General features: G+C 40.8%; 1 long non-coding RNA gene across 1 annotated transcript; it reads right to left on the bottom strand.

The window, feature by feature from the left end:
- Nucleotides 1–517: 517 nt before the first annotated feature.
- On the bottom strand, nucleotides 518–16,760 carry LOC117886671. The gene is made up of 4 exons (XR_004648021.1): nucleotides 16,591–16,760; nucleotides 16,016–16,116; nucleotides 5,867–6,106; nucleotides 518–1,582 (listed from the first exon to the last, which is right to left on the bottom strand). It is a non-coding gene; the product is annotated as an uncharacterized LOC117886671 (long non-coding RNA).
- Nucleotides 16,761–24,328: the final 7,568 nt, after the last annotated feature.

Genomic DNA, 24,328 nt, shown 5'->3' with positions numbered 1-24,328 from the left:
CAATTCTGTAAAGTCTCAGATCTAAATTTACTGATGTCAGATGAGGAAAATCCGAACAGAATTTTCTTCAGATTTCTGTTCATCCTAGAGTCCTATTCCATTCAACACGCACACAAAAAAGCATCCAAAAGTCTAAAGGAAACAATTACAGATCTACAGTATAGGATGATGGACACTTCAAAAATAGGAAAATTACCTACAATTGCTCCCCCCCCCCCGAGTTTTGCAGTGTCCCTTTCAATAGCTAGTGAGCAGCAGCAGGAGGCAGAGGAAGGGAAAAAATACTATCCTGTGGGTCCCTTTGGTTGCAAAATCTTGGACTAAGTCTATCGGTTCACCCAACACATATATTACAAGGAAGGTGTTCTCTTAATATAATAGGTATATCTTCATATATTATTATATCTCATAGAACTGGAAGGGACCCTGAAAGGTCATAGAGTCCAGCCCCCTACCTTCACTAGCAGGCCCAAGTACTGATTTTGCCCCAGATCCCTAAGTGGCCCCCTCAAGGACTGAACTCACAACCCTGGGTTTAGTAGGCCAATGCTCAAACCACCGAGCTATCCCTTAAGATAAAAGAAATATAAGAGGAGAAAATAACGTCAAATATAGTTTAATAAAAAACTACTTAAATTCTCCTACCCACTTTTAGAAGCCCAGAAGCAGCCGACTTCCAAGGTAGAACTCTCCACTCGCTATTTTCCTAGAGTCCCAATGTTATACCTCTGCTAAAATATCAGTAGTTGAAAATTGCAACACTGAAAGTAAAGCTCCAAAATTGCCCAGTTCATACCTCAGCACTCTCCTACAATGCAAAGAAATGCATCTTCGCATAAGGTTTTCAACCTTGGCTTTACTTTGGGCATTTGCGGTTGATGTCTGTTACCAGTTCACAACTCCCATATTTTAGAGAACATCTTGGTTAAATATGCAGACATGTTTTAATTACATGGGCTGGGAAACTTGTTTATCTCCTTGCCTCGGTTGCAAGCATTTGTTATCTTTGGTGTGAAATTTAGGCTGACAACAATTGATGCTTCCTATCCAGCAGCTCTGCAGCGCTCTTACAGGGAAGCTGTGTAATTCCTAGCATGCAGCTAAGTAGGCCCTGGGCCTTACTGTCACTCATTATGTGAGTGGTAGAGGAGTGGCAGCAGCAGCTGACAAACTCGCTAGTGCCTCCAGAGAGGCTCCCATGATAAAGCATCCTGCTTTGTACTGTAATCAGCTTGCTATACATGCATTACTTCCTAATGAGAGCCGTGTTTAAACAAGTGTATAGAACACATCTGTCCGGACCCTGGGATTTGAATCTCTGTGACCAATTCAGCATCTGAAAGTTAAATTAATGGTAAAGAGTTTAATTGTGAGTAAACAATACCACATTAAGGAGCAGTAAACACAGCAGTGGGGACTAAAAGACTGAGTATTCAATCACAGATGTGGCTGCTTCGGTGCTTTCATTAATGATCTTCCCCGTCTGTACCTTACAACTGTGTCTTTGGCACTGTTCTTCATTTAAATGGACTCTTGCCTTTTCCAACTCTTGCTTCTGCTTCAACATCCTTGCAAATATATTCTGTGTGTGTGAGAGAAGAGAGAGAGCAATATTCTGTAACTACACTTTACAGATCTATCACAAAGGCACTTTGATTTGGCTTATAATGGTATTACAGGCAAATGCTGTTTGGAATTAAATAGTGCCTGAAACTGATCATTTCAAAACAGCCACTGCACATACGTACACAGTAATAGAGATGGATGTGCCACCGTGAGGAACTTGTACAGGCAGCTTCAACAGCTTGTCTAATATTCAATGACCATATTACCAGAAATAACTGTTTCTTTGAACATTTTTACTACCCATGTGTTTATATGCGCATGTGTACCTACGCAGCGAGTTGGGCAGCCTGGTTTTGACAAAGATTGAAATTGAAACCTAGGCCATCCTCACTAGTAATCCTGGCTCTGTTGATCACTTATGTGACCTTGAGCAAGTCACGTAACCTCTCTGGACTGAATCCACCCCTTTTGAAGTAGATTGAAGTTAATAAATTACATCAATGGCTAATTTGGCCCTTTTGTCTGTTTTTCTATTTGTAAAATGGGAACAGTAATTCTTGTTTACATCCAAGGAGGTTGTAAGGATTAATTGTCTGCAAAGCACTTTGAAATCACAAAACACTGCATAACTGCTACATACTAGTACACTGATGGAGAACGTGTGGGGGGGGGTTTCATCTTGTTTCTATGGTTTTACCTTTTAAGTCCATTCTCATAGTCTATTGATTTTTGTTTCCAGCTGGTATATGAATGACAGCCTATATTAAGATAATGCTGAAGTGTCACCTAAGTCAGCATCACTATGCAGTGCTAAGTGAGTGGAGCTCTGCTGTTTGGTGATGCATGTTTATCTCTCCATGGAATGCCTTAGGAAAATGCAACCTCTTCTGAAGAAAGAGTGGGTGGGCTTCTAAAATGCTGCACTGCATGATGTCCAGTAGGAGGATCTCCTTTCAGACAGCAAGATGGATGAGCTGTCGTCAATTTCCCTCATATTCTGCCATGAGGGACTCCAATAAGATGACCAAAGGACAGTTGTGGCTTGTTTAACACAAGATAAAGATATACAAAAGGTGATTTTCAGCAAAGAAAAGTGTCAATGTGGCAAACTATTTGAGACCTTATCTGGAAGCACTAATCAATTAGTGTAACTTACAGTCATGAATAGCATCTAGCTACTGAAAGAGTAACCACCACATTAAAACAGTCAAATTTCTCATATTATTTTAACTTTTAGTTAATTTACCATATTACTTGTACCAACAGCTAATCCAAGTGTGACCACGTCTGAGCAATATGTCTTAAACACATTTTTGAAGCCAATGGACATGTCTACTATTTTATTCAGTGTGTGACTCGTAACAAGCTGAAGCAGAAGGGCCAAATGCGCTTCTGGCATAAGCTGGCATCACTCAGTTTAAATCAGTGGCAATGCACCCACTTATACCAGCAATGAATTGGCTTCCCGGTCTTTACTTGGGGTGCTTTGTACTTAGAAATTTCTTTTTAGTTTATGAATTATTACATATGAAAGAGGCTAGCTTAACAACCCAGGAGAATGAAATGGTTTAGCTGTAGGACAAATGCAGCATGAGCAGCCATATTAAACAGTTCCCTATATTGTATTATAACCAGAAGCTAAAGAACCCCCCCACACCCCCAAACTCTTATAAGTGGCATCCATGATGGGTAAGGCCTAAATGAGCAGGAAAACTAAACTCTGTCCTTGCTCTTAGGTTTTGTGTATATCAGACAAATTGGCAAAAAAAAAATCCCACCAGTGCCACTCCCAGTTCAACAGTCCCAATGGCTGCATTAGGCAATCTCTCACCAAAGCTGATGCTAGTTTGCTTCTCCGGTGGTAGCCCTGATCTAGGCAAGATTCCAATGGTTTCTGGTGTTACCACCATCCTTGTCTACAGAAGCACGCTCATCAGTGTCACTGTTGGAAACATTGTTGCTAATATCCCCTACTGTAGACAAAGCCTAGGCATGGAGACATAGTTTACTACCCTGCACATTCAGTCCTCAGCCTCTATGATGGGACTGCCATCACTTCCCTTTGGGTTTTGTGATCTAGATACTTGGCCACGAGGATGTGGACCGTCACCTCATTTAACCTGGCCACTGAACAAACAGCCAGCAAAAGGTAATGACTTATAATTTAGATTTAACTTGATCCAGTAAATGATGAAGCCAAACATACCATACCCCATACCTTGTCCCAGCCAGTCTCCTATATGTTGATACAGGTGTTAAAAGGTGAATCTCCAAAATTAAAACTATAGTATTACAGAGCTGAGGGATGCAGCCAGGAGAAAGAGAATGAATCAGGTTTCCTCTTGAAGCCAAAAACTTGAATTAACAATATGAAAACAGAGACTTCCTTACAGACACTTGAGCTTTGCCTTTATGTTCTCCAGTTTATGTAGTCTGCATCTTATTATATCATTAGCTCTTTACTTTTTAATGAATGTAATCCCACAGCTCCCACAGTAAGCACACGACACAATCTGTCCCCAGAAATTATCTCCCTCTGTCCTTTTATAAAAACCCTCTGACAAACAAACAACTGAGCCATACTTGACACATGTATCCATGTAACTAACACAATTTGCCAAAGGGCAAAAAAACTCCAAGCTCTATTTATTTGCTTTGTTGCTGAGTAATCTCAACTCTGATGACTAAAGTCAAGCAGTGAGCTATAGGGAGATGGCATGTGTCACCTAACTCACTCCCACTGCAAGCAATGGAGCTGCCATTTTGCTAATCAGCTTTAATTTCGCTGTCTCACAGCCTCATAAGTAAATAAAGACTGACTTAGTGTCAGAAATAGCAGTATTTAACTGTAGAGTTTAAAAAGTATGGTAATTAAGAGTGCCACAAGTCACAGGTGTGTACAATCCTAACAGATTGTAGGGTTTGTCTTTTTGAACCTCTCAGCACGTTTAGAAACTGGAGGCAAACAACAAAAAGTGTTAATAGCTTTACGGGGAGCACCATGCTGATAGATTACCCATCATGGTTACCCACTCACAGTGAAATAGCAAATAGGTTTGATCAATTAGATTTTAATGTAAAGTGGGGTTTGAAAAAACAGCAATGAGCAGAGAGAAGACCTTTTGTTGCTAATGTGTCTGAAAAAAGCACTTAATTGAGGTCATAATAATAGTAGTAGTTATCACCATCAATAATTTACCCTTATTTATTACTACATGGTAAAGCCCTGTCAAACAGGAATGGTTCCGGCTTTGTTATACATGTTAACATGAAGCTAGCTGTAGGATGATTGGTATATATTTCACCAGCTGCTCAAGACTGCGGGATAGCAAGAACTAATGATATTCTTTCTTGGGTCTTGCATTACACAACAGTTAATTTGCTGTATGCAGAAATATATGTTACAAATACAATAGTCCTGCATAAAGTATGTGTAATAAAAAAGCATTATATCTGAAACAGTGACTGACTAATCTTGCCTGAACTATCTATCATAAGGAAAACAGTTTCAATTCCTGCATGATTTAGTTCCCCTTACAGCAGGAGTAACATAAATTCTGTCTCTTCACACCAGTCTAGTCACCTGTGATTAGTTATCTTTAAAAAAAAAAATCTAAATGAACGTATAATTGTACAATTATAGATGCTAACTCCAGTGTTAAAATGTAAAATGTATTAGTCTCATAAAATGCCCCATTAATCTTTGTGTCTTAAAGGACATAGCTGTCCTGTAATGAGGCAAATGTAGGAAATATGTGTGTGATTGTGGGTGGGAGATTTTTAGTAGTATTTTGTTCTGAGAATAATTTCATTCGCCTAAAGTATGTTTACCAAACTTGTCAGTGACGGAGTCCATTATAATTCGCCGGTCATTAATTATGGAGCTAAACAAATCTCTTCAAAACAGGTTTTCTTATAACCTGTATTCATGAATTTATAGAACCAACTTCTGTAGGTGAGAGCGACAAGCTTTTGAGCTTACCCAGCACTCTTCAGAACCCGAAGATGAGCTCTTTATAAGCTCAGAAGCTTGTCTCTGTCGCCAACAGAAGTTGGTCCGATAAAAGATATTACCTCCCCCACCTTGTCTCTCTAATATCCTGGGACCATCAGGGCTACAACACTGCATGCATTTGTGGATTTAGAACATCCATATAATTACTGACTGGAACTGTACCAGAAAGGTTGGGTTGGAATAGTCATCCAGCCCTGTCTGTTAATGACTGCTATTTCCACTGCTCTGATAGCAGGAAATGTTTTATTTAAAAAAATACAGCACACATGTAAAAACCTAGCTTACCAGAGATGGTCAAGTGATGGCATTAGCCATTGTAGCATTTGGTGATGATAGTAAGGAAGCCCAACTTTGGGGGTGGAGTAGGTATCCTGGGTTGCAGACCAGTGGAGGGTATGCGCATGGAAGGAGGTGATGGATTCTGTCTATAAGCAGGAGGGAGCCAGCAGCTCCCTTGGAGAGCTAATCCACTTGGCAGCATTGAGATGGCTTCTTGAAGGAGCTAAAGTAGAAAGACACAATGGCCTGCAAGGCATTAAAATGGAGGAATTAAAACTGTTAAATTGCACAGAGGGATTCTTTAACTTTAGTTCTTTGGCAACATAATGTTGTCTCCTTCAGATGTTCCATGTACATTCATTCCACTGATCAAGCTTCTGTAATTATGGAGACCAATTCCTTGAGATATGCACACTACTAAGAAGTGTCTATAAGATGATAAAAAGAATGTCACTCAAGTTAGCCTTTCCTTCCCCTCCCCCTATTCAGTAGCCTTTTTGGTTGTGTAACTGAAATGCACATCTGGATTCATTGAATAAAACCCTTTGAGTTCGGAGATGCAACAGCTCAGGGCAAGCCTTCATTTGAAATTGGCTCTCTGGACCTTCCCAATGAAATCTGAATGAGAAAGGCAAAGATGCAGGCCATTTAAATGGGCAAGCAAACTGTTCAAAATTATTTTAAACTGCGGACCATTATTGTTTGCCCTGAAGCTTTAAGTAGATGTACGTTTTCCTTATTCTTTCCGTGAAACACAAGTTATCCTGAGGCTCAACAAACTGACATGTAGTTCATGACAATAATAGGGCATCACTCAGTCAGTTTGTAGAGAACTGACAGAACAGACTCTTCTGACTATAGTAGCTAGTGGAGGGGGGGGGGGTTAGTGACATTTTAAAAGTTATTAGAGTATTAATTCTGCTCTTTAATGAATAATGCTTTTTTAAATTACTGGTCTGGTATTAACATAAGTTTACTACTTAGTGCAAGTGTCTTTTTTTTCCCCATTTTACTATCCATTACTTCATTAAATCAACACTGAAAAAGACTAGTTTTGCCAAATTTCTCACTGCACGTTCAACTGTTTGCCCATGACAGTATTCGAATGTGCTTATTATTTCTAGTAAAGCCCTTATCATTTTCACTGTGAAATTTAAATCACCCTGATCCAACTCTTCTTAGCTAAAGTCAGCTTTATCAGCCACAAGAGATGTGGGATTTTAAAAAGATCTGGGTAAAGTCACATTGTTTGGATAAACTCATTCAGGGGGTTCAGCAAATCAAAGCTGAAATAGATATGTATTCCAAAGAGGCTATAGACTACTTGAAAACAAAGAAGTTGAAGCATAATTTTAAAAAATAGTTAATGGTATCAGAGTCTTTTTAATGAGAACATCCGCAATCCATGTTTTGAATTGATATTTTTAGCCTGCTGTACTAATTCAGGTGAAATTTATAAAAACCATAGGATTGTTTACACAGGAGTAAAACGATTCAATAAAATCTTCTTTGCCACATTGTCTGGTCAGTGTTGTGCTATCGAAAATGTTAATGGTTGCATTTATGCATTATCCCGTGATTTAAGTAACTGTGTATCATGTATATTTAAAATCATCTCTCTGTAGTTTTAATTATCTCAGTCTGCAGGGACAAAAAGCAGCTCCCAAGCCTGAGACCAAAATGAAAGTGCTGCATGCTGACAGCTAAGATGTCTGTCCTAGCTTGTTGAGATTTCCTGTAAAATTTGCATTGAAAAGGCAGCTTTAAATATACTTAAAATAAAAAGAGCATTTGCATCTAATTTGCTACACTTGCAGTATTAAAGTTTTATCTGAATAAAGACATGTCAAATGGATTTATATAGTTAAGCTGATAGCTTTTAACGTCAACATAGTAACATCAGCTAAATTCAACAAAGTAATGGCAGCAGCTAATGGCATTTATTAGTTTATCATCATTTACTTAAAAACCGTAACACAGATCATTTTATTTTCACATTACTGTTTGTGATTCTTTGAATCGGTTTGTATTGATTTCACAAACTATGGAAGAAACTGGCATTTATCTAACAATGTTTTCCAAGCTATCAGTGTTGGCTTTAGCAAGAGCATAGGAAGCAAATGAACTCTTTCCGTGCAGTGGTCCATGGTAGAAGCACCATATGCAAAAACATGTTTGGCAACCATTTTAGAATAGGATGGTTGCTAGCTCAGGCCCCGATCCTACAAGCTAATCCACCTTAATGAAACAGGATTGGGACTTCTGCCGTGATTTGCTTGTCCAGTGAGGACTGGGCTTTATTACTGTTAGCCTATACTATATACTACTCCCTACATAATCTAAGACTTGATCCTAGAAAATGCTGAGGACTCTGTCTCTGATCCAGCAAAGGACTGAAACCCTTATAGGCATTCTTTTTATTATGCAGATAAATCATATATAGCGCTTTTAATCTGTAGCTCTCAAACTGTTCTACAAAATAGGTCAGTATCACTAGCTCCATTTTACAGATGGGGAAAACAGAGGCATAGAAGAGGAAATGACTCCAGCAGGTTTGTGTAGTGCAGTATGGATGCACTAACATGGTTGTGAGACCAGATCCAGCAAATGTAAACCCAGATTTATAGTACAGTGTGGATGATCAAGTATGGTCTCGGAACCATCAAGTCCATAAGCACAGGTCCCACAGACCTGGGTTCACAATGCAGTGTAGACAATAAAGGCGTGGGGTAGCTCCCTTTGATGGACAGCCAGCCAGCCAGTTAGCTGTAGAATCCCTCTTGGTAGCTGTTCTCTACCTAGTTTACACGTAAAGGGTTAAAAAGTCTCCCAGGTAAAGGAAAAAAAAGTGGGCACCTGACCAAAAGAGCCAATGGGAAGGCTAGAACTTTTAAAAATTGGGAAAGAAACTTTTCCTTTGTCTGTTCTCTCTGGGCTGCAATGCTATAAGCAGGAATGCTGTGTAAGGTTTGAACTAGGTATGAAAAATTATCTTCCATACCTAGCAGGAATCATTTAGATAGGGAATGTTTAGATAAACACAATCAGGTTTATTTCTTTATTTTGGCTTGTAGATCTCCTCTGTGCTAACCCCAGATGCTTTTGTTTGCTTGAACCTTTAAGCTGAACACCCAAGAAAGCTCTTTTGGGTGCTTAATTTTTGGAATTGCTCTTTTAAAATCTAGCAAAAGCCTAAGTTCCAGATGTATTTTCTTTCTTTTTGTTTATCATAAAATTTACCTTTTTTAAGAACAGGATTTGGATTGTTGTATCCTAAGAGGTTTGTGTCTATACTGTTTGATTAGCTGGTGGCAACAGCTAATTTCCTTTATTTTCTTCTCAGCTCTTCCCCGGGCGGGTGGGGGGGAGGAGTGAAAGGGCTTGAGGGTACCCCACAGGGAGGAATTCCCAAGTGTTCCTTCCTGGGTTCAAAGGGGTTTTTTGCATTTGGGTGGTGGCAGCGTTTACCAAGCCAAGGTCAGAGAAAAGCTGTAACCTTGGAGTTTAATACAAGCCTGGAGTGGCAAATATTAATTTTTAGAATCCTTGTGGGCCACCACCTTCTCTACTCAAAGTGGCAGAGTGGGAATTCAGCCTTGACACAAGGTGAACAGGGCACTGAATTAGAAGTCAGGAGGTTTTGAGATCTATTCACAGTTTGTCTCTCTGAACCCTATAAAATTGCATTGCCATCACCATAATATCTAGGCCTCTACACAGTATCTAGAATTATGTAAACATTTTAAGTTGCCCACCAATGGTGTCACAACTCTGCTAGTTTATAACTATGTTTCAAACACATTTTCAGGACATGAGACTTGTTCCTGCTGAAGTATATGGAAGCTCTTCAATGGAGGTACGAGCAAACCTAGGCACGGTGATGGTCTACACCTAAATCTTAGGTTGACTTAGCTACTTCTATAGAGTGTGAAAAATCCACACCCTTGAGACATAATTAAGCCAACCTAATCCCTAGTATAAAGCCCACTAGGTCAACAGAAGAATTCTCCCATCATTTAGAGCAGTGTTTCCCAAACTTGGGGCGCCACTTGTGTAGGGAAAGCTCCTGGCGGGCCGGGCTGGTTTGTTTACCTGCCCTGTCCACAGGTTCAGCCGATCGCAGCTCCCACTGGCCGTGGTTCACTGCTCCAGGCCAATGGGAGCTGCTGCAAGCAGTGTGGGCTGAGCGACATACTGTGGCCAGTGGGAGCCGCGATTGGCCGAACCTGCGGACGGGGCAGGTAAACAAACCGGCCTGGCCGCTTTCCCTACACAAGCGGCATCCCACATTTGGGAAACACTGATTTAGAGGGATGGATTTACCCTTTCAATCTTTATAGCAAGTGTCTACATCACAGCACTACAGTAGTGTAGCTGCAGTTGGGCTGCTGTGGCACTTGTGTAGATGTTACCCCTATTTTCTGGTTTAGGGTTTTGTTTTCAGAACTGTGCATTGTGATGGGGCAAGGCCAGATGGCTACAGTAAAGTAGTGAGGAACAGGTATGTTAGCCCCAGGCTAAACAAATCCCTGGTACCATGGTAACCAAATGGCAGTTGCTCCAGGTTAATCAAGACACCTGGGGCCAATTAAGATCCTTCTAGAAGGCAGGAGAGACAGCTAGATTGAGTGGGACACCTGAAGCCAATCAAGGACTGGCTGGAACTAGTTAAAAGCCTCTCAGTTAGTCAGTGCGGTGTGGGTGTCAGGAGCTGTGCTGTTGGAGGAACAAAGTAGTATGAAGCCATATCAGGTGCAAGGAAGGAGCCCCTGAGGTAATTGTGAAGAAGATATTGAGTGGGGGCTGCTGTGGGGACGTAGCCCAGGGGATTGTACATGCCCTTTTTCCAAAAAGTCAGCTTTCATAGCTGCTAAGTTCAGGGTCCCTGGGCTGGAGCCCAGAGTAGAGGGTGGGCCCGGGCTCCCCTCCCTGATTAATCACTGATACTGGGAGACAACAGAGACTGTGTGAGGGAGGGTTGTTTCTCCTCACCTCCCTTGCTGGCTTATGATGAAAATGGCTCAGTAGACTGTGACCCTTGCCTCTAGAGAGAGAAGGGCTATGTGGAGGGCCTCTGAGGCTAGCAAAAATCTGTCAGGAAACGCAGGACCTGCGGAGTCAAGGACAGAACTTTGTCACAGCATGTAGGCAGGGCTTGAACTAAATTGTTAATTAGGGTCCCATGTTTTATTCCCATGACCTAAGCTTTCATCTTCTAAGAGACCAGCACCTTTTTTATTCATGAGAAAAGTGACCATTACACGCCAAAGATAAGTGTGGTAAGAATTTTATTAAATGAATATAGATCACACTTGGCTCATGCAATTTTAGTTCTCCCATGTCAAAGGGCTTTGTACTATGGTGTCCTCACTCTGAACTCTGTCTTCTATTTCAATGCACATTTGTAATACACTCTCCCGCTGTAGCATGCATAAGGATGAAGTGTACAAAATCCCTGGTTCACAAGAACAGCCTGATACAGCTGGAGCAATGGATTTCCGAGTGCACAGCCATCCTTCTTTACCCACAACACAGCTGGTCAACTTTCTTTTGTGTGTCACTGCAGGGCCTGACAAAAGAGGGTCAGAGGTAGTGCACACATTTTTTGGTTTTCATGTTGAGCCCAAATCTGATCTCATTCAAGTAAATGGGAAGTTTGCGCTTGATTTTAACAGGAGACAGATTGGGTCCTTTGTGTTTAAAAATGTGTTTAAAAATGTGTACTCCTGGGGGGGAAAGCTCCATGGAAGAAAATGATGAGAATAAATGTTACTTATTTATAGATGGTAGACCCTTTTTCCTAGAGCTTAGGATGCATGCATATAATTTAACAAAAACACCCACAAATCTGACTCTTCTCAGAAAAAGAACAATCCCTTGCATTTCCCCCCCCAATAGCACAGCGAAGTCAAAGCTGTTTTGTGAAGCCAGAAAACTCATACTTTTTGGACTAGTGGGGAAGCAATTTCCAGAGTCTAAAGCCCTCCTACTGAGAACATCATGCCGCCAGTACTCTGAAACTTAAATCTAGAGTCTGTTTGTTAGCTGTAGCACTGCAGATGACTACAGCTTTCAACTTCTATGCTGGTTTATGGGAACAGAGGTGTCCTGTAGGTAACCAGAAACAAAGCCACAGCGATAAGTCAACATTTTGAATTGCACCTAAATGCAAACAGAAAGCCAGTACAGCTTCTGAAAAACTGGTGTAATGTGTTCCTATCAGCTAGTCCGGCTTAAGAAGCAGCCCCTCTCTTACTGCACTAGCTGTCGCTTCCATATGGATTTCAAGTGCACCCCTGAGTAACTTAGTCTTACCTGGAAGTCACCAGTGTATGGATTACTGCGGGGAGGTCCCTATCAATGGGACATTGGAAAAGTTTTTCTTGGCCACTCGTGTTATCCAAGACACGTGAAGCAAAGCGATCAAGTTAGGGTTGTTGTTAACTTCATCTTTCTTTTTTATGAAGACTTCAACTTTAATTTCCAGCCCCTTTTATCCCACACATCTCCCTCACCCCCACCGCCTTCCCAACACGTGATAGACATATCTTGCTTACACTCAATTTTCCTTCTTCCCCCATAAATGCTCCTCCTATCCTCAACGGGAATGAAACAGCACCATTGCTGGTATCTGTACTGCAGCAGGCATAATGTCAACAGCACCAGATGTTCCGCTGGTGTGAATAAATATAGCTTCATCTACTTCAACAGAGTTATGGTGCTTTCCATCAGATTAGGCTCTGGCTCTTCATATTTAAAAATAAGAATAGTAATGTGCTGAGCTAAAACCCACCATGTCAAGCTTCATTATGAAGCCAGTGCTACATTAGTGCTGAGCATGAAAATCTCAGAATCTAGTTTAAATGATCTTCAAGATTTTGTGCAGTAGAAAAGAAGTGGCAAATCTGTTATAAATACAACTGAAGGTGTTTAATAACTAAAAGCCAGGCATTTCACAACATCTCCCCCTCCCCTTGAAGAATCAAGTCTGTTCATTAGCCAAGAAGGAGGAGATTCAGTTTAGCATTGGGAGACAGAAGATTGAGGAAAGGCAAAGGGTTTTTGTCCTTGAGACAGCCCAGGCTACAAAAGAAAAGACGGACATGGATAAATGTATAAAATACACAGAGTAGAAAATGGAAATGGCTATGAACAAATCATCATGGTTCTTTCCAACCCATATGTTTAATAAGGATTGAATAGTGATTGTTGCAGGCAATCTTTTATAGCCCCTGCACTTTGGCAGTAGGAAGAGCCTGTGATGGCGATTTGCTTTTCGGTATCTCAGCTGCCAGCTAGAGACAGCTTACATGAGTGGAGTTTGAAGTGAAGTCTTCCCCCTCACTCTGCAATCTCATGCAGTGGATGTACAGCACATTGTAATTCTGAGAAGGCATCAGAGCTCAGCTGCCTGAATAGATTGTTATGATTTGAACTCTACAGTCACAGTGAACATTCCTCAAAGCAAACCCGAAGCACGTTCTCCAAGTACATTTCCCAAGTCTCTTCTTGTACGCATACATTCCTCGGGTTTCTTTTTGTACATGGGAGTTTCCCACGCATACTGGCAGTAGGTTTAGGCTTGGAGAAGACTCTGTGACATGACAAATACCTTTATAGTCCTATTTCCTTTCAAACTGACTAGGAACATGGGAAGATGCTAATATCTTCTCACTTACACCAGTACGCCCTAATGAGACTAATACCCAAAATCTTTAGAAATATCCCTGATTAGTGTGTACTGGGAAGAAAGCAAGAATTAGTCGGAAGGGCAGGTGATTTTACAAGCATTATCAACTTGCTTCCTAAGAAGCAAGAAGTGTTTGAACTGTAAGCTTCCATTCCTTTTCCTTTCTGAAGTTTTTACCGTGGTTGCAATGGTGTTTTGGCAAAAATAAATGTTACCTGCTAAGGATGACATCTCTAGACAGAATTTCTGCTACAGTGAAGCTGTGATACAGTGGATACAATGCTGTATTTCAATAATCAGTAACATTACTATTCCATTACTGAAGTATTTAACAAAACCAGGTCCCTGGAACGCTTCGCTTTGAGAGCCATTATCACCAAGCAAAAACGTCAGAGACAGTAAGAACAATAGAAAGAAAAGAGCCAATAGGTTACGCTGTGTTTATTAAGATAACTAATCCAATTAATTGTGACACACTGATTGTGTGTGGGTGGAGGATCTAGAAGTTTTGTTTTGCTCAGTGTTAATATACTTCCTGAAAATACTACATGTTGTTTTTCTTGCACTTACCTTCAAAAAAGATGATTTGTCCATATCTTCCTCATAAGAAAAGTAAATAAGCCCCAGTCCTTCTCTCAATGAAGTCAATAGCAAAGCTCCCATTGACTTTAAAAGGAGCAAGATTGGTTCTTACCTGTCTTTCATATCCATCTTATTGAAAGTATATCTATCCCTCTTTTGGAATCAAATCTATACCAAAGTGGCTGTGAGCAGCTAATAAAAGATTAGATTTGTGTAGAAATAAAGTAATTAAGCAACAAGTTGTATGTATACCTGAGCAGACATGTTATCAAGTGCACAGATAGGAAGACTGAAAATTAAATAATAATTAGCAGCATTAACATACACATTTACTGACTCATAATCTCCAGCTAAACTTTGTGGTAGCAACAGAAATCTCTTGGCATCCACTGCTAGCTAGTGAAACCTAATACATATAAGGAAATATGTTCTGTTTTCTCATTGATGTCCACACATAGCTTACATTAACTTTCATATATGTGTTTATGAAATGATAGGTCCCCATAAAGGTGGGATATCATATTTGAATACCAAGGTGTTGGTTCCTGAAAAGCTGTTTTACTTTCTTAGTACGGTGATTAGTAATATCTTGAAAAAGTATCCTTAATTATCAGTCTTTCGTAACTGTGGTTTATATCTTATAGTCTATTGTCAAGATAATAAATATTAACATTATCCCACAGGGTGTTTTCCAAATTATATAGTATAAAATAGAATCTCTTTATCCTCTGCTGAAACTCTTTAATGTGGAAGCAGGAGCCATCGAGATGACTGGGACATAATACGCTGCACAACAAGATGGGGAGGAGAAATGTTGGCCGATTGGATGAGCCTTTAATCTTACAGGGAAAAAAGGGGCTATAGGATCTTCACAGCCTAATCTGAAAACATACACATACAACTATGCACAAAATGGAATGCCATTTGCACGTGCAATTATATGCACAAAGTACCTGGTCAACTGCACATGTATAACCAGTTCTGTGCGCGTGACAGTAATTTTGTGCACAGATTAGTAATGCAATTAGTAATCCACATTTTTAATGTACATGCAAAGAAGACAAGAACTTACTTTTTAAGAGCCAAAAGACTACTCCTTCCCCACTAGCACAAAGTATGGAATTCAACCCCAGAAATATCAAGGGCTGAGTCAGCCCAGCAATTATGTTTACAGCGTGTCTTGGCATTTCCAACCTGATGTTTAGACAACAAAGCTATCCCCTCTCTGGAAACTGGGGAGGACTAAATGATTTCATTTGTGGTTTATTTTAGTTTAAAATTATTTCCCCTTTAAAATAAATATCTATCATTTAAAATAATACAATCACACTAAAACAGGCATTTTGGGTAGGATTTTCAAAAGTGTTGACCTAACTCTGCTTCCACAGAGGTCAGCTGCAAAACTCTCATTGGCTTTGATGGAAGCAGAGTGTGGCCAGTGTTGTGTGTGTTTGAAAATCTCACCTTTTCTTTTGTACACAGAGCAAAACATTTGATTCAAAACCAGGAAAAAAAAAATTCCCTTTCCAAAGGCCTTGTGCTGTGCCCCGTTCAGTTTATAGTTAGCCATGCTAAACATTTAGTTAACTTTTCATGGAAAACATGCTCTTTACAGACCAGAAAAGAACTCCTCAGTCTTTAAGTAGCAAAATTGAAGCAAAGCTGTGACAGCCAATTGCTTAGGGCCTGATCCTGAGGAGTGAGTGCCCTTCAATGCCATGACTCCAATAGTATTGAAGGAGATCAGCACCTTCCCCGTATACTGCAGGTATAGGTCCTTTAAGAGCAATGGGAGAATACAGTGTATTGTGTTAAATCCCCTCTTTAAGATGTACTGTACAGGTCATAAATTATTCTTTTTAATAAAAAAGAAATAAATTTACTGTTGAGTGCAGTTTCTGACCACTGCTGCTCCTTTGCTAAAGCCCCAGGGCTTCACAGTAGACAGCCTGATGGAATTCCAGTTCACAGCTTAATTTTCCTCCTGATCAAAGAGACAAAAAGTTCCTTTCAGTAAAAATAAAATTTAATATGGTCAGCAAAATTGATCTATTACGACCTTCAACCTTAGCTTAATTGTTCACAAAGGGCTAGTGGTACCACTGGAAGGTAAATGACTTATACAGAGCCTTGTAGCTCATAGAGCGCGGGAGTAGGGGAGCAGAAACGTGACAGATAATCAAAACTTTTAACGTGAACCATAGCGAGGGTGGCTATACAGAGCTCACCAAGACTTTAGGAACCCTCTGCAGTGCCCCTAATAACTCCTTGGAATGAGACATGTTTACACTCAATCTAGTTAAGCTTTGCTGCTGCCAGCTGTCCGCTGGTATAGACTCAACCACCTAACAGCGATGCTGCCAAAGGACAGGAACGTTTTGCAAATTACAAGGATGTTGTTCTTAGATTTCTTTGGAGCCATTTGTGCTCCCAGGTCTGTGCACGTGCAGGTCCTTACCTTCAGCTGAGCTGGGAACTGCTGGGAGAGGGGTGGAGACAGACTTTAAGGAGTCCATGCAGGGGATCCGCAAGCTCTGAGCATGACCGAGACCTGTTCTGCTGGGGGCGGGGGGTTCGTTCTTCACCTTCCGACATGGCAGGATTCAGTGAGGCTGCTGGATCTGCCAATACAGACTGGACATTGCCAATTGCCTCCTATTTGGCTGGAACACAGAAGCAAGATCTGGCCCATACATTTTTTTTAATGTTGCTCAAATCCATTTTGAATCCCTTTGTACAGAAGCTGGTGTGTCAGTTCACCCAACAGGCTAGTTATTGGACCTGATTCTCTTCTCCAGTACACCGCTGTGTATTGAGACTTATTTGGTTGAAGTCAATGGAGTTATTCCAGTCTGAGTGGATAATAAGGCCAATTATCTTTAGAGACGAAACTCTTATGTTTAGGGACAGGATTTTACTCCCGCCACTGCTATTCTGGGATTTTTGTTATAGCTTGCCCTCTGATTACTTCACTTGGATTATCAAATTGATAAAATTATATACATATATAATATCATGAAAATACCATTAGTATTAAAAATATAGGTAGCTGTTTGCGTGTCTTTCTATAAATATATACAGCTTGCTCAAGAGATTAATTAACAATGCACTTGCATCCAAACGGCTATAGATCTTTAGGAGGATGTACTGATAAGGAGTGTGCTAAAGGCCACTTCCTCCTTCTCCTCCCCTGATTCAATGCATAGTGCAGATACATCAGAATGCGCTTCTAATGAATACATTTGATACTAGCAATAGCAACAGCAGCAAATAACTGTCATTTGCTCTTGCAGTCTGGTTATTGGTGGGCTAGCACAAGTTGATACAAGTTCAGCAAGCAAAAAGAACCAAAGGTATATTTACTAGGAGCAGATAGAGAGACGGCTTCCGTCTTGTGGTTGGTGTTGTGGTAATCCAAAGTTTCCCTCTGTCCCCAAGTCAGGAAGAACAGATTCTCCTCTGAATGGCTCAGAATTACTTCCTGAGCAAGGGAGGAGCCACATCCTGTGGGGTTATCTGTGTGTATGTTGAGGCATGTTCACTCACCCAGGCAGGGCATTAACTCTGTTACAGAGTATTCACAGAGCTATTTTGTGTGGCTTTTTGTCACTCAACAATATGTGGCACAAACACAACCTGCCTCCATGGGAGTAAAAGAGAGTTTAGCTATAAAAAGCTTGCAAACATCAGGAGAAGAACATTTCTTTTGTGAGCTGACGTCCATGGCTAAATCTAGCAAAAAATTGCTGTTCTCTTCCTAAATCTGATATGTCAGACAGTAGTCAACTTCATATTGTTTGTCTCAGTGTTCACTGATAGCCACTACCAAAGCCTTAGGAAATTCAAATTTTATTCCCCTAAATATTTTTAAAACTGAGGCTATTCTAGTCAGAACCCCAAGCCAATTGTCTGGTCAAATGTCAGACTCTGTATTGTATTTTAATGAAATATCTATGTCTATGTTTTGGAACCATATTTGACTCCCATTTGAGCTTCTCAGATTATATTCAGTTGTCTTTCCTTCCTCCCCAATTTGGAAGATATTTCAGTTCCATTTTCCTCCTTTGAGCTGCTGAAAATCTCTCTCTCACACACAGTGTTTGAACATCAAACAAATTATTGGGGTTTTTTTTAAACAACTCATTCATTTTTTTAAAAATATTCATTTCATTTCTGGATTACTTTGTTCTAGAATTCAGAACATTGTATCCTGTTTATTTTAGGCTGGAGGCAGCACATTGCCTGTACTTTGGTCTCTTTCAACTAACTCCTAGTCTTGAACTGAATTTCAGCTCTTTGCTCCCATTGTGGCCTTCTGCTCCCTTTCATCTCTCTGAGGTTCTTGTTTTTACCAGGTCATCACATTCCTCAGGATAGGATTTGGCTCCCCTGTTTTCACACAAATATAGTATGATTGTTACTGCTGCTGTAATGGGCACTAAATATGCCTTTATATGCTAATTTTCCCCTCCCCACTTTCATATCTTACCAACTTCCATTGTGTTGATTGATTCTAGGGGCCATTTTGTTGCTTTCATTCCAATGACACCCCTACAGCACTTGCTACTTTTGCCAAATTTGAATCAACATTAAACATTTGTCTTTTAAAAAAATATATATATATTTACACCGTTTGTTTAAAGTTTATATTAACGTTGGAGGTCGGAACTTTTAGCTGCCCAACTTGAGATACCTTGAATCGGATTTTCAAAGATCCCAAGCATCTAAAATCCCACGGCGGGGTGCTCAGCCAGTCTGAAAATTAGATCGGTGACTAAAATTGGGCACTCAAAATCAGACAAAATTTTTGCAAAGTTTGGTGTTGATCTATGAAATTAATGTTAGGTAGATCACAGAAGCTGGATTACGGTGCAGTGCCACTGTGGTGATGAAGGTGATAAACATGAATGTAGGTGGATGTTGTTGCTGACTGTGTTATTTAATATGCATTTAGCAAAAAGGCTTTGTGGTATCATTTTTGTAATATGTAAAGGCAATGGATGGTGCAGCCAGTGTTGCCCCACTTTTTAATGGTGGATCTGAAAAACTCTCCTGGATTAAAATCTATCTTTCTAACTCACCACAGAACTGATTCATAGTATAGGGATTACTCTGTGTCACACACACACACCTGCCTACCTCTTCTGGGTAGCAACTTTAAGGTGCAACACCCTTGTACCAGATTTTCTCACATGTATGTATGCAAATGTTGCACCTTCTGCACCGTTTTCTCCAATTAAGATAGATTATAGGAGGAATCCAGTTAAATGAGAGAGGTGGAGAAAAAGTTCACAGCAGAGTTAAAAAGATTCTTTCCCACCTTGCCCCACTCACTGCTCTCCTTTTATTTTCTCTTCTCGTGTTTCTGTTAGGTCCCCTCTAACCATGCTACCACAATAGCATGCTGTGGTACCGAATGCTGATAAAACCATACTCAGTCCAATCCCAGGAAGCCATATTTGCATCATTTCTTTCATACACTGATCATCTGCACTTTTTCCTATGTTTCAGTCGGATCAGGTTCCTCCGTTATCAACCTGATCTTTTTATATTACTGGCCAGTACCCAAGTAGGTAAAGTAGTACAGTCCCCATCCCATCACTAGGTGCCAATAAAAAAAAATGGAATGAAACAGTGTAAGGTTGATCAAACATTTGTTATTAAGTCAAAGCCGGATTCAAGTGTTTGTGTGAGGTAGAATTATCTCATTCTGTTTGCCTGTGTCTTTCTGTGATCTACCAGTCAAGTATGTGATTGGATTTCAGCTCAACAAAACCTTAAATTACACACCTATTGTGCCTGAGCTAAGCCTAGTTTCACAGCACTGGAGAAGGCTCCTCACTGCTCTTTTGGCACTATTCGATCTGGCTTCTCCTATCATCCGCAGGTTGATGAATGAGTAATAGGATTAGAAAGTCTCATCTCTGAAATGCTGTAATTGTCACATTGGGTGAATTGACAAAAGGCCTGGGTGATGGATAGGTGCTCCGTAACATAAAGACATATGTTCAACCTGCACTTACCAGCCAACGCTTAAGGGAATAGCAGAAATGAAAAGGATCTTCCTAACTACCCATTCGATTGAAGGGATAAAAATAATCCACACACACACAAAATAAATCTTTGCATGGTTTTTCCTACTAGTTTATTTCAAAGTTGAGCTATGCTTAATAATGGATGTTACTGCACCGCACTTCAGGAAAGACAATACACCTGTTGAGTCTAAGTTTGGTGCAGGTGATTAAAAGACATTCATCACTAGCAAAGAAAAAGAAAAGCTGATTTCTTATCCTTGCTATGTACCCCTAAATTTAAAGATGAGACCGGAGTGTCATATAAGGTAAATGAGCACAGGTCCTCTGAAGTCAATATACACTGAGTATCTGAACCTTTCTATTTGTAGAGATCAATTTTCTCTAAAGTGTCAATTAATATAAATCACTGGAGTGAAAGTTATAAGGTGCCTCTTGTTTTGGAAGCAGGAATGCTAAGACACATTACCACATAAAGACCATCCAGCAGTAGCTGGGATGCATTTGACTATGAGTAAAATTTATCAAAAGCACCTAGGTGATTTAGAAATCTAAGTTCCATTTTAAAAGTAAATTTGGGCCAGATTTATAAAGGTATTTAGGCACCTAATAATATAACTAGGCAACTGGTGAGATTGATAAAGTGCCGTAGCATGTTAGGTGTCAAACTGCCCTTGAAAGTCAAGGGGAGTTAGGCTCCTAAATCGCTTAGGCACTTTTGTAAACCCCTTCCCCGGTGCCTATCTGCATGCCTAAGGAACTTTGTAAACCTTGCCGTTAGACACTTCGGAGCCTCGTAGCTCCAAGCAGCCATAGTAGACAGGTAAATTCATCCCACTGTTCTCTTTTCTTGTATTTACCACATTTTTTTAGCTTCTACTCTTTACGAGCAATGGCAACATCCCCATATTCAAACAAAAAGACAGGAAATTAAAAGTCAAAGTGGGGTGGCTGCTTATTTTGAAGTACAATCAGTGCTCGCTTCCACCAAGAAGCGGCTCCGTGTGCTGCATATGAATTCCCAAACAACTTTATTTCTGTGGGCTTTTTTTAAAGCCTTTAGTTTAAAAATGTCCCCCCAAATGTTCTATAGATGTTGTGTGAACGGCCAATATTTGCCATCCCCTTTTCTCTGTCAGTGTGAATTTCATTTTAATTATAAGTGCATGTTTTGCACATTGTGAAACACCCCTAGCTCTGACCACCATAAGAAAATGAACATTTAGCTCAGGAAACAGTGGCTGACCCTGTCTGCTCTTTTTCTTCCTTGGCATCAGCTTAGACTATTAACACCTTACGTACATTGCCCCTGTGTCTCACGTATGTGTGTTCTGCAGCCATTTCATGCAATAACTGTCATAAGTGCATACTAAATTCGTACTGGGAATTCTCTGCTTTTGTTTGACTCTTCTTCTCGGCATCTTGCTTAGCTATTTAATTCATTTACTTGATAGAAAACCCTTTCTATGTACCATGAGCTTTGTCCTTGGAATGCTGTGACATTAGCCTTAAACGCACCCAGACCTTTTTTCATCGCCCAGTTCACCTCTTAATTATTCATTCCCACCAGAGAAATCAGGGGAAACCTGGGCAGCCAATGTAAACATTTTGTAGTGGAAGGCATTTCTTTTTCCTAGAGCCCAGTGTGATGATGACAATTAAGTTTCTTACAAAGAAACTCTCGTTTGTTCCATTTTTGTCTGAGACAAAAAATATTTTTTAAATAAAATCGTGTTGGTTTTCTCAGCAGAAGGATCGACACTCACAAAGCAAAGCGCAGGCCGCATTTGAGGTGATTATGTTGCTCTGAGTGTACTTTGTTAATAAGTTTCAGTGGAAAAGGCCAAAAGCTAAAATTTATGTTTCATTTACAATATTAATTATCTTGCTCCTTGGCTCAGAGCAGCAGTCCCACAAGGCCAGCTATTAGCTTGTAACACAGTATAATAGAGTAAGATCATTCAAAGGCTTTTGCCTGAGATAATCTCTACCTAATGTGGCAGCTACTCCAAAGAAGTACTTTCCTGCTTAGCACAATTCCACACTGCTCAGATTTTGTCCATTTTCACACGTATGGACTGAAGCAGACACTTGTGGAGAAGTCCGTTGTTAACAATATTAGAAGCTTGGTATGCACAGTTCAGCTATGACTAGGGCCAGTATTTTGCCGCTCTTACTGTAACATTAACTGACATGCACAATGTTGGCAATACCCAGGAGTTTTCAATGGGGAGCAGAAATAACAGTGGGCCATCCACTTGCTGTTTTTTTAAGGGAAGTTTGTCTGTAGTGATATGGGGCTTGCATCACCTCTCCAAAGTGTTTCCACATTTTCAAGGCCTGCACAACTTCTCCCTTGCTGACGTCTCTCCTTCCGTCCCCTCCTACTCCAGCTTTTTCCTCTTACCTCAGCCCAGTCTTCTCTTCTGATTGCGTCCCCTGTCTTCATCGCCCACTCCTGGCTTTGTGCCCTCTTCCGTGCTGCTCCTTACACCCGGGACAGCCTCCTGATGATTAGTGTTCAGCAAACATGCTGCTTCTTCTCCATGGATAAGACAGCACCCAACTCTGGGCTTATTCTGTTGTCTTTGTTCTACTTGATCCTAACTCAAGCTTGTCGCCCCTCCAAGCAAGGACTCTATTTTCTTGGCACGTTGTACAGTGCCTGTCACTGTGTGAAAACTAATATACCGGGGCAGCCAGTGTGTGAGTAGTAGTCAGGTTTCTGAGGCCTGGTCTACACTACCACTTAAGTCAATGTAAGTTACATCGGTCAGGGGTGTGAAAAAATCCCCCTCCAGAGCAGCGTAGCTTACATGGATCTAATGCAGTGTCTACACTGTGCTATGTCGATGGGAGACGCTCTCCCGCCAACTTAGCGTCCACCCCTCTGAAGTCAACAGGAGAGTGCTCTCCCATCGAACTGGCACATCTTTATCAGACCCACTAAATCAATGTTGATTGCAGCAGCGCCAATTTAGCAGGCCAGGTATTACTGACCATAAGCAATGGGGACAGAACTAATCCTTGGATCTGCAGCTCCCCAGTGCACCAAATTCTTCCAACCTCCTTAGCAACTTTCAGAACACACATGACTAGACACCGAGCTATCCAGGTACTCCATGACAGCACTCCCACACCTGGTGAGTTGGACATAGGTGGTGTGGGACTCCACTTGTCTGCCCCCATTTAGCCAATGCTAAAATTGTGGGGGTGGGGGGTAGAGTTCAGATCAGGCCCAGTGCTAGTTCCTCCAGGGACCTCAGGGTTTATTTAGCTTTCACTGCTAGCCTCACACAGCAGGGCACCACTCTAGCTGCCCTAAAACACAGGAGGGGCTGATGCAAGGATTCATCTACACCCAGGGATGTAAATCCTCTTTGTGCTACTAGAGCAGCAGACATACAGACTGGTCCATAGGCTTTAAGCAAAAATTGGTTAGCTACAAAGGCAAGAAAGCAGCCAGTCCCAGAACTACATACCCGGAGCTGCTGTCAAGCCAAGGAAATGCAGTTTGCGTGATTGAGGGGTGGGGATTTTGTGGAGTTTGTTTAGAGACACTTTGCAGAGTGCTTTCGCGAAATGTGCTATAAGACACTGGAATTCTGTATCATGTGTGAAACCCTGGAAAAACAGTTGTGCGGACATGCACAAGTTTCCCAGAAAAAAACTGCACATTGCAGAGCATGTTAAAGACACTAACAGATGACCTACAGCAAGCTACACATGGTGCAATCTAAAGCCAAGAGCTTTATGTCAGGTTCAGAGATCCTGAATGGTAACACACTTTTCAAATATCAGGGGGTAACCGTGTTAGTCTGTATCTACAAAAACAACAAGGAGTCTGGTGGCACCTTAAAGACTAACAGATTTATTTGGGCATAAGCTTTTGTGGGTAAAAACCTCACTTCTATGAAAGCTTATGCCCAAATAAATCTGTTAGTCTTTAAGGTGCCACCACACTTTACAAAGAGCCTCAGAGTAATTAGCCTTTCTCTCCAAGTTGACATACTTACACGCTAATACCAGGAATAAGGAAAAGGACTGTGGCTACTAACCTCAAATCCGGAGCAGCTTAGGCACTTTCACCTCAGTATTTTGTTATGACAACTTTCTTTTTGGCTGTTAGTTAGTGGTGTTTTGAATAGAGCTGCTTTCACCTTG

This window comes from Trachemys scripta, chromosome 13, assembly GCF_013100865.1.
Source record: "Trachemys scripta elegans isolate TJP31775 chromosome 13, CAS_Tse_1.0, whole genome shotgun sequence".
In the NCBI taxonomy this organism is placed as follows: Eukaryota; Metazoa; Chordata; order Testudines; family Emydidae; genus Trachemys; species Trachemys scripta.
This window is presented reverse-complemented; position numbering and strand designations above follow the sequence as displayed.